Source organism: Mustela lutreola, chromosome 8 (genome assembly GCF_030435805.1).
Source record: "Mustela lutreola isolate mMusLut2 chromosome 8, mMusLut2.pri, whole genome shotgun sequence".
Classification (NCBI taxonomy): Eukaryota; Metazoa; Chordata; class Mammalia; order Carnivora; family Mustelidae; genus Mustela; species Mustela lutreola.
In genome coordinates, this window is record NC_081297.1 from 70,176,647 (window position 1) to 70,195,083 (window position 18,437).

Consider the following 18,437-nt stretch of genomic DNA (forward strand, 5'->3'; position numbering starts at 1 on the left):
TCTATAAAGTCTAAGAGATGTATAGATAAAAGATGATCTCACATGGATCAATATTCAAAGTATCATGAACCAAGGATTGTGATCCATTCAATAAGCTCGCATGCACATGCATGTGTAAGTATTGTGGGGAAGCTTATGTGCTACTAAGTGTGCCTGTGTGTGTGCACATACATGGGTGTTGTACGTGTGTATGCGCATGTGTGTATAAGAAAAGCCAAGGCAAAAGCAGATACACATGGAATCATAATGAGGTTCTCCTTAAGAAAGAAGGGAAGCTATAAGGGCTAGGGGATGGGGGAAAAAACATTTACCAAAAAAGACGAGTGTGAACACCAAGATTTATAAATAGTCCAAAGTAAGATTTGGGGTAGTTGTGCTGACAGCTAGAGTGATGGGATTGCTTCTCAGGAAGTCCTCATCTTCTGAAAGGACATGGCCAACTGGCAAGAGGAAGCAGACAATCAATTTAAGGGGACAGTGGTAACGTGTAAAAATGACCAGATAAACATGAAGTTCCTGAAGCATATCAGGGCTTCTCTGGCTGGAACACAGGGGAGGTGGCAGGTCTTTCTACAAAAGAATGATGTCAAGGCTTTAGGGCATTTGTGGAGGATTGCAGCTAGATGCAAGAGATTAAACCAGCTCCCAATAGCACAGGCCTGGAATCATCAAAAAGGGCCTGTTGAGGCTCAAGCGGGGAAAGAGGAGGGCGTACAAATGAAATTCATAATCAGAATAGGACTTAAAACGTCAGAGAGGGTCAACTGCACTTCAGCTATCACTGTCCACAGATAAGGCTGAACCAGCCACTCCACATGGAAATCAGCAAAGACAGTTTCCTCTCTTCCATCATTATCAAGAGAGTCAAGAGAACAGGTGGCAGAGGGGAAATCTAAAAAGCCCAATATGAACCCAAAATAGACACCTTCAAAAGATTAAGTCCTCCAAAAGTGACCTTTTATACCCAAAACCTCACAGACCTCATTTAAAATTTGGTGATGATCTTCCACACTTCCAAATCCTGGTAGCTAAAAGTAAGGAAGACATGATCAGTGACAGAACACAGTATGTTCTAAGTTGTTTGCATGTCTGCTATATATTATATCTCTGTGTTTAAATGTATATAATACACATATAAAATATATATTATGTAACTATATGTAAAAATATTTGAGATACCGCTACATTGAAATAGGAATGTGTCAGGAAATAAAACAGGAAAATCCAGAGTTAGAATCTCATTATAAGGCTAGAGCACTGGCCATAGAAAGGATGTGTTGCTGCAACTTTGAGGTCTATCTGGGTGTGAGCAACAACAAAATATCCTCTGCTAAGTAACTGGAGTTTACTAAAAAATTTGGGAGAAAGCCCGTCAAGCTGTTAGAAAAGGATTTGAATAGATGGCTTTTTGTTCTCTCTTCCCAGTATATTGAGAATACAGTATTTCATAAATTGAGCCCAAGTAGATATAAAATGTTCATATAATAATAGCATTTTATAGATGTATGGGGTCTTAATCTACATGCTAGCAACATGACTTATCACTGATGACGTTAAGTTTGAACACACAGCTGGAAGGACATTTGCCAGATTTCTCCAATATAATGTTCCTTTTTTTTTTTTTAACCTCCTTTCCATACTATTGTATTACTTCCTATTCTTTGAGAGCAAGTCACAAAATTTAGTCCATATTCTTCCTCAAGAAATGAGGAGTTAAGGAGTTGAGTTTCACTATCTTGAAGAGAGGAGTATCTATATAAATTATTTAGAATTCTTCTACAGGAGCTTTCTTCTTCTCTATTCAGTCATTTCCTTCTCTCAGGGTGGACTCATAGATATTTATTTGATACTATGAGTTATAATCTAGTACTATTTCATTTATTTTGTTGCTGACCAAATCATTCAAAGTTTGACCACTGGGCGCTCTTTCAAGTTGACTATTGAGTGACATGCTGCCATCATTTGGTTTTTGAACACTTCTTTACTTTCTGGTATAACAACATATCCCAGGATCATTTTCTCTATTCTTTGCCCCAGACCTAGAATCAGTTATCCGTCCCAAGTACCCGGGTTCCTTTTATTGGAGAACAACATTAGAAACCAAGATTTGGGCTCCCACTACCACACTGTCATTCTGTCTAAGCCTTCTCAACACACAAAACTAGGAAATATGTGTATGTATTCCAACCTACATATATGCAATATCTAAAATTATGTTAATACCCATTTGTCTCCATCTTAAGCTAAACATGAGTTTATGTTGATATTTCTGACTCTAATCTACTACCACATTGTTCACTGGAGCTAGCCCCACCTCCCTGGTTATCTGTATCCTCCCTTCCCACAGTGAGAAACCTGGCTTCCACTCCCCCCTGCATTCATTTATTCATTGATCAACCCAGTATATATATATATATATATATATATATATATATATATATATAAAGTAGACTCAGAACTGCTAACCTATAGCCTCCTGAGAAATAATTTTACCAACTACAATACAATTGTTTATGTCTCGTTGCCTTTGTTTTCAGTCTTTCAACTCCCAGTCAAAACACTGCTTCCCAAAGTTACTTAGATCAATGTATTTTTTTCTTCCATCTCTCATGTCATTAAATATCCTGCCAAAGCACAGCTCCTAATGTCTGGATAGCATTCCATAAAATCAGCATGCTCAAACTTACATTTCCTTAGGATGTTAATTTGAATTGCTTTATTCATTATTCTGAGCAATTCATGCCTTGTCCAAACACATAGATAACCTTAGACAAGAAAATAGTCTATCCAGAATCACAGAATTTTAGAATGCAAAGACTTTAGGTATCACCTAATCTATTCTTACAATCAATGCTGGAGTATTCTCTCTCTGACAGATATTTTCTGCAAGAATGTTGAACTCACTGTTTTCCCAGGAGTAGAGTCCTTCTTTGACTAACTGTAATACTTAATATTTTTTTCAGTTCTAGTGTCCCCAGGTAAAACGCTGGGGTTTTGTTGTGGTTGTTAGTGCCAGCTTTTAGGACATCAACTGTAATCTTTATTCTCAGCTTGCAAATATGTTTTAAAGAAATCAAGTCCTTGAAATTTCTGAAGATAAAACAAGAAAAATAGCAACTGGCTTTTCATATGAGAACTTAAGTGAAGGTTCTGTTAATACATCATGCTTTATTGGCATATTAAACTATATACTGTACATCTTTTTCTTGCCTAATTCCTGTAATTGAGAGAAAATGATATACAATTACATCAATTTAAACTACACAGAATGTTCTGATCATTGCTATTGGCTTACAAGAGCTGTTATCTCAACATATCCAATCATCAGCAAATTCTTTTAGTTTGAATTATATTGATTTTTTAAAAAGAATATAGAGAGGCAATGTATACAGTAGAAAGAATATTAAACCAGGAGCCAAGAGCCCTGAGTATTCATTGCCATAGAGACATTAATTAATTTTGTGACCTTGGGTAGATCACTGAACTGACTTTGTTTCAATTTTTTTGCCAATAATATAAGGATATTAGAACATAAGTAGTTATAGTCAAAGGATTTTTGCACTTTATGTCTTTCTTTAGTCAACCCAAATCCATTTGCAAGGCGGAAAAAGGATTACAGCAAATATATATGTGAGAAATAAAACTAATCATTGTTAAATGTATTATGTGTCTTAAAATCTTGGAATAAATGAGGTCACTCTGTGCAGTATGGTGCAGGCTCTGAAATCAGCCTGCCCCCCACCCCCCTAAATTCCAGCTCTGTTGTTCACCAGCTATGCAATTGCTTTCAGCCACAGGCTTTCATCTCTAAAATGCAGATAATAATGATTACCTTGGCAGTATGGATTAAATAAAACAAGGACTGTGAAGGGCCCAGTCCTTAGCACACAGAGAGTACTCAATAAACAGTAGTCATTATGGAATAGAATCATAGGGTTATTTCAATAGTGAGGCAATGACTAAAAAATAATATGGCTGAGTATCACAGAGAAAGGACTTGAAGCTAGTGCTAATCCTTACATGTAGGTTAGGCTCCCATATTGTTCGTATCTAATACTTTGGGTACAGTAATAGGTACTTGGAGAGTGGAATCAATCCTGGATTGATCACCATAGTGTGTCAGCAACTCAGACCTATCCTGGAAAGATAACTCTAGCATTGCACCATATTCACAAAGGACTCCATTATAACCAGAAATAAGGTGGCCTGAACCACAAAGAATCAGGCAGAGCAACAAATAGAAAAAGGTAAGAAGTCCCCAAAATTGTTCAGATGCCTGATGTGAGGAGATAGTAGAAGATTACAGACCTGTATATAGAATATCTGTGTGCTTATGATATTTATGTATCCTCAATTTCTTTTTGTTCAAAGATTATATTCATTTACTCTGGCACCAGCAATTGAACAAATATTTATTAAATACTTACTAAATAGCTACTAATACCTGGGAATACTGAGCAAAACAAAACATCATCTCTTCCTACAAGTCATCATAGAAAGTGTGGTAAGAAAACCACGAAAATGCAGACTTTATTGGGGCATGGCTGGAAAGAAGAACCTAACCTGTCAATTTTTGTTTCTTGTTGGAGATAAGGGGACTTAATGTATCTTTGCCTCAGTTCTAGCTGAATCCCATTCAGCGGACACTATCACTTGTTTAGTTCTGAGTCTGAGCCTGGTTATGATCAGCAGGCTTTTGGCAGTTACCTCAAAAGCAGGTAAGTCTTTATATGTAACCCACTTGCTCAGAACCCCAGTGACTCTAAGAACTGTGGGCAATTCCTGCTTTGAAACTCAGCCCTGTGGTAAGATGCTTAATATCTAGGAAAGGGATTTCTTGTTGTCAGGTACCCACTGGACCTGAAAACACAAGCTGTTGGAGTCTTCCTGTAAGAGTACTCTTGTTGCTTCTTGCTGGACCTGCCGTCTCCTGAGGGTCCTGGTTCTGCTTCTCTGTGCTTCTTTTTGGCCTCTCCTTCCTTCAAGGGCCTTGAAATCCAACTTCCTCTATGAATGCTTCCATGACTACCCTAATCCTTTTTGGAAATGTCCCATTTCCACATGGAACTCATGGTCAGTAGGAGACAATTTAATCTTTGTTCACGAACCATCCCAGGATATCTGCCATTCATTGTATTTATGTGAGTTTAACTTGCCCAACTCATTTGCATGGTTCTTGGGAGCTGGGATCATGACACAGGTTTACTCCATCCTCTGCAATTCTAGCCCAGTGGAGTCTATTTTTGGAGCTTACTGAATGCTGGTTTAGAGTATTTCTGATTCTGAACTAGATAAAACAAATAGAAGGACAGGTTTAAAGAAGATTGGGAGAGCGCAACATTTACTTTTCAAAAGTTCACTGAGTCAAATTGAAAATGTGTTATGCTAAGAATATCTTCAGTTCCTAAATGCCTGTATTATAGGAAAATATTCATCCTATATGATTGATGTGTTGTCTAAGGCTCATGAAATCTTGGAAGAGTTTTAAGAAATCTTCATCATTGAATGAAAAGAGTTTATTTTAGTACCTGCAAAAGACTACATATCTTGAAAAGGCCTTCACGAAAGGTAAGTTTTTTGTTCTAGATTAAAGAAGCCTCAAAACCAAACACAAATGCTTCTGAGTACTGAATCAGATGAAAACAAAACAAAACAAAATTATTTTTATTTTTTGTCTTTTTTGTTATTTGTCCCATTAAGAACATTTTGAGACAATGAACAAGCTTTGAATAAGGCTGTGAATTAAAGTATTATAGCAATAATGGATGCCTGGGTGGCTCAGTGGGTTAAAGCCTCTGCCTTCAGCTCAGGTCATGATCTCAGGGTCCTGGGATGGAGTCCCGCATCGGGCTCTCTGCTCAGCAGGGAGCCTGCTTCCTCCTCTCTCTCTGACTGCCTCTTTGCCTACTTGTGATCTGTCAAATAAACAAATAAAATCTTTTTAAAAAAAGTATTATAGCAATATTAATCTCCTGATTGTGACAATTGGACTGTTTATGTAACAAAATGCCCTTTTTTAGAAAATACAACAAAGTATTTACTCTTTCCTAAAAAAAAGAGTTAGGGGATACAATGAAATCTTTATTCTTTCCTAAAAGAAGGGCATTATCTCACATGACTACAGACCAATTATCAGAATCAGGAAATTAATATTGATACACTATACTTATCTAATTGTATAGTAAATGAGAGAGAGAGAGAGAGAGAATGACTAAAGCAAATGTCTTAAAAATTTGTCAGTTGGAGAACATAGATAAAAGGTCTATGGGAATTCTTTGTACTAGTCTTACAACATCTTTGTAAGTTGGAAACATTTCAAAATAAAATATTAGATTTGTAGATCAAATCAGTAGAATATTTAAAGTATTATTTTTGCTGAAAGTGCTGTCTTAGGCTGTTTGGGCTGCTATAATAAAATGCCACAGACTGGGTACCTTATAAACAACAGACTTTTATTTTTCTCAGTTCTGGAGTCTCGGAAATCCAAGATCAAGGCACCAGAAGATTCAGTATCTGGTGAGAGCCTGCTTTCTGGTTCACTGCCAGCTGTCTTCTCACTGTGTCCTTATGGGGTGGAAGGGGTGAAGGAGCTCTTCGGTGCTTCTTTTGTAAGAGCATCAATATGGGAGGTCCACTCTCATGACCTAATCACCTCTCAAAGGCACCCCTCCAAACAGCATTACAATGGGGATTAGGTTTTAAAATATGAATTTTGGGCAGGCAACATTCAGTCAATAACATATATTTTATGTAACACACGTCTCCTACCTATAAATTCCTATTTTACCTCTTGAGGACTCTGTTCCATTTTCTGACATGTGGCTTAAGAAATACAAGAATCATTCTGACTCTAAATGAACACTGTCCATATATTAGTTTCAACTGAAAATTTTGTTCCAGTACTATGTTGAATGAAAGTGGTGAGAGAGGACACCTTTGTTTTGTTCCTAACCTTGGGGGAAAAGTTCTCAGTTTTATACCAATGTGTATGATGTTAGCTTGGGATTATATATATATATATATATATATATATATATAGCCTTTATTATGTTGATGCATGTTCCCTCTAAACCTACTTTGAGTGTTTTTATCCTGACTGGATGTTGTACTTTGCCAAATGTTTTTTTTGCATCGATTGAGATGATTGTTTTTTATCCTTTTTTGTTGATGTGATATATCACATGGATGGCTTTGCAAATATTGAACCACCCTTGCATCCCAGGAATAAATCCCACTTGATTGTGGTGAATGATTTTTTAAAATGTATTATTGGATTCAGTTTGCTACGTAATTTTGATTTGTATTTCCCTGATGAGAGTGATGTTGAGCATCCAGCCTTCTGGATGTCTTCTTTAGAAAAATGTCTATTCATGTCATCTGCCCATTTTTTAATTGGATTATTTGTTTTTTAGATGTTGAGTTTTATAGCTTCTTTTGGGCACTAAAAACAAACATCAAAACATTTCAATCTTCAATCCATCCCTTCTTCTAAAAAGAGAGAAAGTACAAGGGTCTTTGGCCAGGGGTGGCGGGGGTTGGGGGGAGAAGGTAAGAACAGGATATTCTGAAAGTAAGAGCTGGCATTATGGAACCAGCACTGCTGGTGGAGATTATAGTAGACAGGGCTACCAACAGCAGTAGTGGTCTGGTCCCTGAAAGAAACCACACATTCATGAGAACTGTCACAATCCTCAACTTGTCTTGGATGAGTCCTCTCCTGGAGTCTTCATCTCCCTTCATTTTGATCCATGGCTCACAAAATAAACAATGACTCACTTCCACTTGAGTATGGTGACAGAATTGTCCTGCAGAGATCATGAGAGTATTATTTACTGGCAATTCTGGTTCAAAAACCAATCAGATGTGAGCTTCCAACAGTGACGAGTGTACCACAAATTTAAGGTTGTGGGTGGCCAATCTTGGAAGCAGATATGAACCACAGTGAATCATGGGTTCTAAACAACCAGCTACACCTTGGTGACACTGAGACTTTGTTGCTCCTCAGTCATTATGCAAAAAGGTGATAGCCAATTTTAACTAGAGTAATTTAAGTAAAGAATGATAGCTATTCTGATATAATTATGACCTGAATAAAAAATCTTAATTCTACTAGGCAGGTTTTGATCAAAGCACACACACAAAAACACTTTTTTTTAAAGGAGGGTTTCTATGCCATCAAAATACATGATCGTATCAGCATTTTATTCTGAGACATATGCATTGTGGCCACTTTATAAATATTTGCAGAATGAAGACAAATACTTCAAACTACACCACCAATGGATCCTGGAAGATGTGAGGAAACTGCAAGAATGAAAATTTCTGGGATTTTTTCTCTTTTCTTTTTTTTTTTTTTAAGGTTTTATATTTATTTGAGAAAGTGAGAGGGAGAGAGAGAGAGATCACAAGCAGGGGGGAGGGACAGAGGCAGAGAGAGAAGCAGACTCCCCACCAAGCAGTGAGCCCAACACAGGACTCAGTCACAGGACCTTGAGATCATGACCTGACCCACAGGCAGATAACTTAACCAACTGAGCCACCCAGGGATCCAAAGTCTGGGCTTTCTAACAGATCAAGTTGTAGGATATCTGGAGTTTTGTTACTATGGAAGACTTGCATTTTTAGTCTACTAGAGATGGGGGGGGGCATGCTTCGTGAGAAAAAATGAAGACAGGCAGAGATTCTCACAAATGAGTCGAAGTCACTATACTTGGTTAAATGCTGCCTACTTTCCTCTAGAATTTATTGTTTCCAGTTTAATTTTGCGCATTTATACTATTATGTGCAAACTCAAGGGAGTGTTTTGGAATCATGACCTACACTTTAGAAACTTAATAAGTATGACTTAGGCTGTATGGCTCACGGGAGTACTCCATTCAACCAGCAGATTTAAGACTAAAGAGGAATAACTATCCAACCAATTCTTGTTACAAAGAAAAACTATACAGTCTTTATAAGCCTTTATTGAAGGGCAATTTTCTTTCAAAAATTCATAAATCCAAGGATTACTCTTGGGCTCAATGTTACTATTTCAGATCTTAGCAATTGGAATAAAGCTCTATCATAGAGAGGTCCTATTAAGCAATTTAAGACCAACTTATTTAATTCTTTTTCCTTAAACCTCACTTACCTTTAAGAAATAAGGAGAAGATCATAAGATAAAAACCTTCATGGTCAGTTGGGGCTGATATTGTGTCACTGCAGTTACACAGCTCACAGTGTTTTAATTGACTTTCTAGTTATAGAGAACGCATGTGATTTGAAACCAAAATGATTTTTGAAGTATTGAAATTAACATTTCTTAAAAATTTTCAGAAAAAAATAACTCATAAGCATTATATATTTTCTTGTAAAGCATCAGTTGATCATAAAGTTAAAATACTTAATTACTGTTTCAATGTTTTAATGAAGTCTTTTTTTTAATTAATTAATTTATTTTTTAATAAACATGTATTTTTATCCCCAGGGGTACAGGTCTGTGAATCGCCAGGTTTACACACTTCACAGCACTCACAAAAGCACATACCCTCCCCAATGTCCATAACCCCACCCCCCCTTCTCCCAACCCCCCTCCCCCCAGCAACCCTCAGTTTGTTTTGTAAGATTAAGAGTCACTTATGGTTTGTCTCCCTCCCAATCCCATCTTGTTTCATTGATTCTTCTCCTACCCACTTAAGCCCCCATGTTGCATCATTAATGAAGTCTTTTCTCTGAAGAATTTTTCAGAAATATGGTGGAGTATGCCAGTTTTGAAGGTCCTCACCAAAGTAATTAATTCAACAAGAATGTACTTAATGCTTATTGTGTGTCAGATACTGTGTTAAGTCCTAGAAAAACAATAAGTAAGATGTTATTCCTGCTCTCAAGAACTGTGACATCTACAAAGAACTTATCAAACTCAGCATCCAAAATCACATACACGCAAAAGAAAAAACCCAGTCAAGAAATGGGCAGAAGATATGAACAGACATCCCTCCAAAGAAGACATGCAAATGACCAACAGACCCATGAAAAAATGCTCAACATCACTCAGAATCAGGGAAATACAAATCAAAACCACAATGAGATACCACCTCACATTGGTCAAAATGGCTAAAATTAACAAGTCAGGAAACAACAGATGTTGGTGAGGATGCGGAAAAAGGGGAACCCTCTTACGCTGCTGATGGGAATGCAAGATGGTACAGCCACTCTGGAAAACAGCATAGAGGTTCCTCAAAAAGTTAAAAATAATGCTACCCTATGACCCAGCAATTGCACTATTAATTATATACTCCAAAGATACAAGTGTAGTAATCTGAAGAGGCACATGCACACCAATGTTGATAACAGCAATGTCTACAATACTCAAATGAGTGAAAGAGCCCAGATGTTCATCAACAGATGAATGGATAAATAAGATGTGATATTTGTATACAATGGAATATTACTCAGCCATAAAGAAAATGAAATCTTGCCATGTGCAATGACATGGATGGAACTAGAGGGTATTATGCTAAGTGAAATAAGTCAGTCAGAGAAAGACAAGTGCAATATGATTTCACTCATGTGTGAATTTCAGAAACAAAACAGATGAACATAGGGGAAGGGAAGGAAAAATAAAATAAGATAAAAACAGAGAGGGAGGCAAACCATGAGAGACTCTTTAACTTTAGGGAACAAACTGAGGGTTACTGGAAGGGTGGAGGGTGAGGGGATGGGGTGATGGGACTTAAGGAAGGTACTTGATGTAATGAGAACTGGGTATTACGTGAAACTGATGAATCACTAAATTCTACCTCTGAAACCAATAATACATTGTATTTTAACTAAATTGAATTTAAATACACAGTAAAGAACTGTGATATAGGAAAAAATATGTAGAGAATTTAATCATCATTTTGACTTTAGTACAGTTCTTTTAAAATTTTAGAGGAATTTTAATTTAAAACCTTATGAACTATTTATTCAACTAAAGAATGAAAATTACATACATGGTAAATTTTTACCACAGAATTAATTTAATTTAAGAGGCTCTAGTTCAATATCTGTGCAGACAATAATTTGAAATGAACTCTCTTCTAAAAAGGAATATGCTCTGAACAAGACAAACCAGTAAACAGCAAACCAGCAAATATTTAATTTTTTTCATAAGGAATATATTCATTTCTAAATATACAGACATCCCTCCAATCTTCTCTCTTGCCTCCTGACAATAACCCCTGTACTACTTCCTCCTCTTCTAATCACAGCTCAACCCAGTACAGGTCTGGAAACATTCCAGAAAACCATTCTTGTGGAGGTCACCAGCAAAATCCTATAGATGCTCTGTATTTTGATCTTATCCTGGCCTCTCTAATACATACTTTCCCTATTTTTCATTCTTCCTGTCCTCTCTTTCTCTGTCTTCTTTATGGATCCTTCTTCTGCCTGTTCCCAGATAAAAGAGCTCTACAGGTTATATCACAGATCTTTTATTCTTACTCAACATCAATTCACATTCTTTCAATAACCAGATACATGTAGATAACAGTATCTAGGTGAGAGTGAAAATATAAATTGAAACACAAATTTTAGTAATATTTCTGTCTTGAATCTCAATCCCTCAGTCTTCATGTTCAGATCCATACAAAGAACTCTCTACTAAGTATCTCTCTCTCTCCTCTAGTTGAAGTAGAGTTTACACACAATGTTACATTGGTTTCAGGTATACTACATAGTGATTCGGCAAATGCACAACATTATTCTATGCCCACCACAAGCATAGCTACCATCTGTTACCATACAATGCTATTACAATACCACTGACTATATTCTATAAGATATCCCAATTAGTGTATCAAGCTCAACATGCAAATCTTGGCTTATTACGCCCCCACCAAGACTTACTCCCCTACCACAAGGTCCTATCTCAGTGAACAGTATCACCATCTGTTCAGTTGCTCAAGCCTAAATACTCAAAGCTACACTTGAATTTTCCTTTTGCCTCACTCCCATATCCAATCACCGTTTCCTCCCATCTGAGGCCTGCTGATCCTAGGATTACACTTAGGCTCTAGCTCCTTTACAAAATCATCCCTGGAGCTCTCTAAGCCCCACATCACAGCACCCACACCCACAGCTGGCATTGCCTGCCCCCTCACACCCTGTATTTCTCATCAGACAGAAAATTATGCTGTCAAGAGTCCTTATTTTCTTTCAGAATTGTGTTCTCAGCACCACGGAGAGCACCTGGTGCTGAGTAACAGCACTCATAACACCAGTTAAAACAAAATAATGACTAATACACAATAGGAAGTAGGAAAGCCAGGATTGAAAGTTAGGCAGCTGGCTCTAGAGTTTGTGCTTCTAACTGCTATTGCACATTGCATTCAGCACTTAATAAGTATTGATTTAAATAAGTTAATAAAAACAGACTTGCTCTTAATTCAGCACAATTAAGTCTGGAGGGGCATGGGACTGTGTAATGTCCAGATATAAATAGATGTCTAAGAGCTAAAACTTTCAGGCATAAACAGAGAATTTACTTTTTAAATGAAAAACCTCCAAATAATATGACAGTAATGTGACAAGACAGTAATGCAACATCAATCACCTTTTTATCCAGAAGCAGAAAACTTGTATCTCTCTGCTTAGAAGCCAGACTTAAATGGAGACTGTTAACTTTGTGTTGTGTTTAAAATTAAGGTGACTGGTTCAATAGGTACAGTTACCTGATTTAGGCTAGAAATGTCCTGCTTTTTCTCAGTTACAGAGGCAGTTTTTAATTAAATATAGACAACCGTTTCACAAGACATGTTGAAATGGAAGGAAAGCTGAAGGCTACAAGACAAAATTCATCCAGAGGAAAGACACAGGCTAATTTATTATTTGGGAAGTGAGGCAAAAAGTTTTGCATACTATAGTTGCCCCAGAACCTTTCATGAATTATTGTCTGATGTAAAATTTTTCCTCATAACTATGATGGAATTATACAGAGCATAGTAAATTAAAATTAGTACCCTCTCATTATAAAGCCAAAAAAGAGTAATACTTTTCTAGTTAAGCATGTAGAGTCATAGGATCTTTAAGTTGGATGAAAATTGAGAAGTGATTTACTTTTTTTTCTCATTGAATGTGAAAATCCTTCTACTGTATCCCTAATGGATAGGGTAGTTTTTGCTGAAATACTTCTACTGACAGGAAATCCAGCATATCATCAGGCAAGTTAACTTAGCATTGAGAGGCTCCCATTCTTCCAGACATGAATTCTTTCAGACATGAATCTAAATCTACATCCACGTGACTTACGTTCATTAGCCTATATCCTAGTCTGCTTGGGCTGCTACAACAGATACCATAGACTAGCTGTCTTAAAAAGAACAGACATGAATCTCTCACAGTTCTGGAGGCTGGGAAGTTTAAAGTCAAGGCACCAGCACGGTTTCATTTGGTGAGGTCCTCTTCTTGGTTCACAGCCAACATTTCCTCTGTCTTTATATGATGGGGGGGGGGGGCGCTAGGAATCTCTCTGGAACCTTTATTATAAAGGCACTAATCCCATTCATGAAGAATCTACCCTCATGACTCAAGCACCTTCCAAAGACATCACCTTCTAGTACCATCATTTGGGCATTAAGGTTTCAAAATATGAATTTTGGAAGGACACAAACATTCAAACTATAGCAGTCCCTATTCTGCCCTCTGGAGCAAAGCAAACAGAATTACTCTCTCTTCAATATTTTAATCTTATGATAGAAAATAACATGGCAGAGCTGAAAAGGATCACACAAAATAACAAAACACATTCCTTTTGAAGAACAAAGAAAAGAAACTTGCAGTCATCATACCAGGAATCCCTGTACTCGGATACTAGAGAGCTATTGCTAAATCCTTTCTGACTGACCTTTCCCCTGATTCTTAGGTCTTTTTTATTACTTTACTATATTTGATTGTCATTTGGCGATTATCATGTGACTTTCCCAGACCATGTATATTAAGATAATAATCATTTCTTGATTAGCCCTTGTCTGGTGAAAGCTAAACAATTTTGTTAGACTTTACTAATGACTGTGATCTTCAAAACAGGACACATAGCAGTGGCTACATTTGTTTCCCAGGTAAGGATTACAATAGTCATGATGAAGAGATGTCCACCCAAACCATTATAGCACTAGATAAAGTAGCTTTTAAAATATAGGGGTGCCTGGGTGGCTCAGGCGGTTGAGCAGCTGCCTTTGGCTTGGGTCATGATCCCAGGATCCTGGGATCGAGTCCGGCCTCGGGCTCCCTGCTCGGCGGAGAGCCTGCTTCTCCCTCTCCCTCTGCCTGACTCTTTGTCTACTTGTGGTCTCTCTCCATCTCTCTGATAAAATAAATAAAATCTTTAAAAATCATTAATCATTTAAAAAATAATTTTTTAAACCATTAAATGATTTTAAAAATCATTATCAGGTTCTCCTAGAGCATTGAAGTAATTGCAGACCACAGTGTTAACAAATGTTTGCCACTATAACAACTAGGTTATCATTTTTCCAGCTTCTATCATCAGTGGTTCTGTTTTGTTTGTTTGCCATTTGCTGTCCAGCCCTTAAGATAAAAATTCCAGCCTTCTGTTATGGCAACACTCTGCTCCTAGGATCAATTTCTGTACACAGCAGGATTCAGTTTCAAACAATCCCCACATCTCAGGGGCTTAATATTTGCAAAAGATTATTTCTCACACTATATGACCACGGTGTTGTTAAGAATTCTTGGCTTACGCTTGGTTCCCTAAATGATGAGGGCTCCAACTAGATGTAGACTTCCATTTTTGCTACTGACAAAAGAGCTCCCTTTGTGCTTTTCTTTGTCAATTAAATGCTACCTAAGTGTGCTTGGGTGGCCCAGTTAGTTAAGACCTGACTCTTGAATTCATAGTCATGGGTTCAAGCCCTCCATTGGGCTCCATGCTAAGCCTAGAGCCTACTTAAGAAGAAGACAAGATGAGACTGGGAGGGAGACAAACCGTAAGTGACTCTTAATCTCACAAAACAAACTGAGGGTTGCTGGGGGAGGTGGGGTATAGGGTTATGGACATTGGGGAGGGTATGTGCTTTGGTGAGTGCTGTGAAGTGTGTAAACCTGGCAATTCACAGACCTGTACCCCTGGGGATAAAAGTATATTATATGTTTATAAAAAATTAAAAATTAAAAAAAAAAAGAAGAAGAAGACAAGAAAGAAGAAAAAGAAGAAAATTTCTACCTAGCTGTGACATATGCCACTTTCACTCACACTTTAATTGGTCAAAGCAAGTGATATGGTTGGGACGGGGGGTCGGCAGAAAAGTGCAATCCTCTCCTGTGTCTGGAAGGCAAAGAACTGGAGTATTTGTGGGAGTGCCTGGGTGGCTCAATGGGTTAAAGCCTCTGCCTTTGGCTCAGGTCATGATCCCAGAGTTCTGAGATCGAGCCCTGAATGGGGCTCTCTGCTCAGCAGGGAGCCTGCTTCCTCCTCTCTCTCCACCTACCTCTCTGACTACTTGTGATCTCTGTCTGTCAAATAAATAAATAAAATCTTAAAAATAAAAAAGAACTGGAGTATTTGTGAAGCCCAAATGAACTCCAGATTTCCCAATCTCTCCTTTTACCTATTGGTCTACTAATCACAGAGTAGTGTCTCCCTAATTTTCTTTTTAAAGTTAAGTTGCTGGGAAATATTATCCCAAGATGCTTCCCATAAAAAGCATACAAACTGTGCCACAAAGGAATAAATAAAATGAGGAAATAGAAGCTAGTATAAACATATTACTTGATTTTAATATATTTTAATTTTTTTATTGAGTATAGTTCATACACAATGTTATGTGAGTTTCAGGTGCATATTTCTCACTTTTTTATATCTTTGTTTATGTACATATTGGCTCCAGATACAAGAGAGTGGAAATGTTTTTCATGGCCCCTCTAGAAAACAGAAACAGCATATGGAATTAACCTAGAGTTTAAATTCTTAGGTCTTTATTCTTCTTAATTATCAAAAGGGCTGGGAGAGTGATTTCAGAAGGGAAGTTCTATAAATATTCTTCCCTCTTCCATTTAGTATTTTCATTTCATTTTTTAAAGATTTTATTTACTTATTTGAGAGACAGTGAGAGAGAGCAGGAGCAGGGAAGAGAGGGAGAAGGAGGCTGTCCACTGAGCAAGGAACCTGACCGCTGGACCCTAGAATCATGACCTGAGCCAAAGGCTTAACCGCTTAACCGACTGAGCCACCCAGGTGCCCCCATTTAGTATTTTCATATACAAAGACAATTTAGTCTCACCCCCAGCATAAAAAGCCCATGTGTTATAGCAGCGTTATCTTGGCACAATTAGAGATAGAAGTAAGAACTATTTTCTTCAATATAGAGACATCTGTCACAGGAATTAAGGAAGAACTCAGCCACACAGTTGCAAGGGAAATAGTTCCTGACAGACACATGTGAGTTAAAGCAGCTACACGTTGGTAAAAGGTAAGTTTACTAGAACAAAATTGCATTTTGTACTGTTGAAACTGCTACACAGAATCACACTGCAACTTAAGAAAGCTTTTCTTTGCAAAATTTCTTCTCCAGCATACGTTTTTCACACTAATCTCTCTTCCCTTAACTGGGGCAACACCAAAAGAAAACAGCACTTTTTTGACTGAGTAACACATACTGTGTAAATACTATCTTTTGTTTCATCTGAAACCTTGCCAATGATTTCTGTACGTTATCTCTTAGAGCTAAGAAAACAAATGCCCTTTATACTTGCTAAATCTCTTTTAACCAAAAAGTATGAACAAAACAGAAAATTGTGTTGCTTCCCACATAATTTCCATATTCAACTTTTTGCATCAGATTTTCCTTTTTTAAAACCCTGAGAACTGTTGACAAGTTAATCTAACTGTATAGAAATGGATAAAATAGGAAAAATATTTTTAGAGTAGCATTTAAATTTTCCTCCAGTTATTTTATGTTCTCCCTGATTTGAAATACTACTTTTGAAATATAACAATGAAAAACCATCTCCCATATTATTAATAATCGATAACTTACCAAAAAAATGACTACAAGGATAAGTGTGAATTTTTTGAATTGAATTGTTCTACATTCAAGCATATTATCTATTTGCCAGTGGTTAATTAAATTATTCTTATAATACTTAAAATATTCTTTAGGTCATCATTTGGAATGATGTTATCACATAGGTCAAAAATAAGCCCATTTATATAAAAGGGATGGTAGACCTGAGTAATAATGTTCAAGGAACACACACTAAGATGCTTAAGGAAAAATCCAGTATGGATTCCTCTCCACTGAATCAGCAATTGCAATTAAGAGTAGCTAATGACAAAAATCAGAGGGCCTTCAGATTACTATAGACATGGCTCACTTTCACAAATAGTACAAATGTGACCTGAGTAACTTTCCATACTGAACAATAATCAGCAGGCTGCCTTTGAAGATGCATTATTCAAAATAAAATTTATGTAACCATAGTAAGTTAATATTGTTTCAAGATAGTTCATAAGTGCTTTTAATATTAACATCTACCTTTTTTAAAATTGTGATTCCTACAACCTCTATAGAGAATTCTATAGGGTGGAATCACTGCCCAGAATCTCGTATTCTCAATATAGCACCATAACCTAAAACAGGAGTAAGGTTAATCATGTGGAAATTTGCACACTGATGTATCCTTTGTTCTAGAGGTAGTCTCGTGTAATGATTAAACACTGGGTCTCTGGAGATAGAGACCTATGCTCCCAATAACAGTGCCTACCTTACAAGGTTGTCAGGATTAAATGAATAAATAAATAGAATGTTAAATACTTAGCATAGTGCCTGCAGCAAAACATATCCTCAATAAATATTTTCTATAATTATTATATTGTATATTATTCAGACAAGCTTCATGGGGAGATGACACACAGGGAAAAAAGAATATGAAGGTTAAATGCGCCATAAAAATAAGCCACACTTGACTCATAGAGACAAGGTATAAATAAACATCCACAAAATCATACTCATTTTTACAACACTACTTGAAATCTACTTTTGTTTACCTTCTAAGAATTGAGTTCAAAATGCCGTATAACTCTACCAAAATTTAATTACAGTGTTAAACCACAAAGATAGCTTAGAGTGTATATTCTGCCCCCTGACTTCTGTAGCTTGAACAGGAAAAAAGAAGTCAAGACCCAGAATTAAATCCAAGAACAAACAAAATATTTTTTCTATCATTTCAAAAGGCAGGGAAACAGGATGGAATGTAACCGGCACAAGTTATCATCAACCCCAGCCCCTCTGGGCATTAGTACACACCTTTTCATACTTCTGGTTGACTCTGTAGTTGGGCAGTATCACCCAGCCATGCAAAGTGCCCTTCTTGCTGACTCCTTATTCGTATCTTTTCTGTCTAAACTTGTTCAAATACACATAAATAATGGTGACTCGATTAAAAATAAAGTTCTATAA

General features: G+C 36.9%; 1 protein-coding gene across 3 annotated transcripts in view; it reads right to left on the bottom strand.

Moving 5' to 3' along the window:
• TMEM117 (transmembrane protein 117) overlaps positions 1-18,437 on the bottom strand; it is a 500,039-nt gene that overhangs the window by 169,332 nt on the left and 312,270 nt on the right. The gene's annotated exons all lie outside the window — the stretch shown is intronic.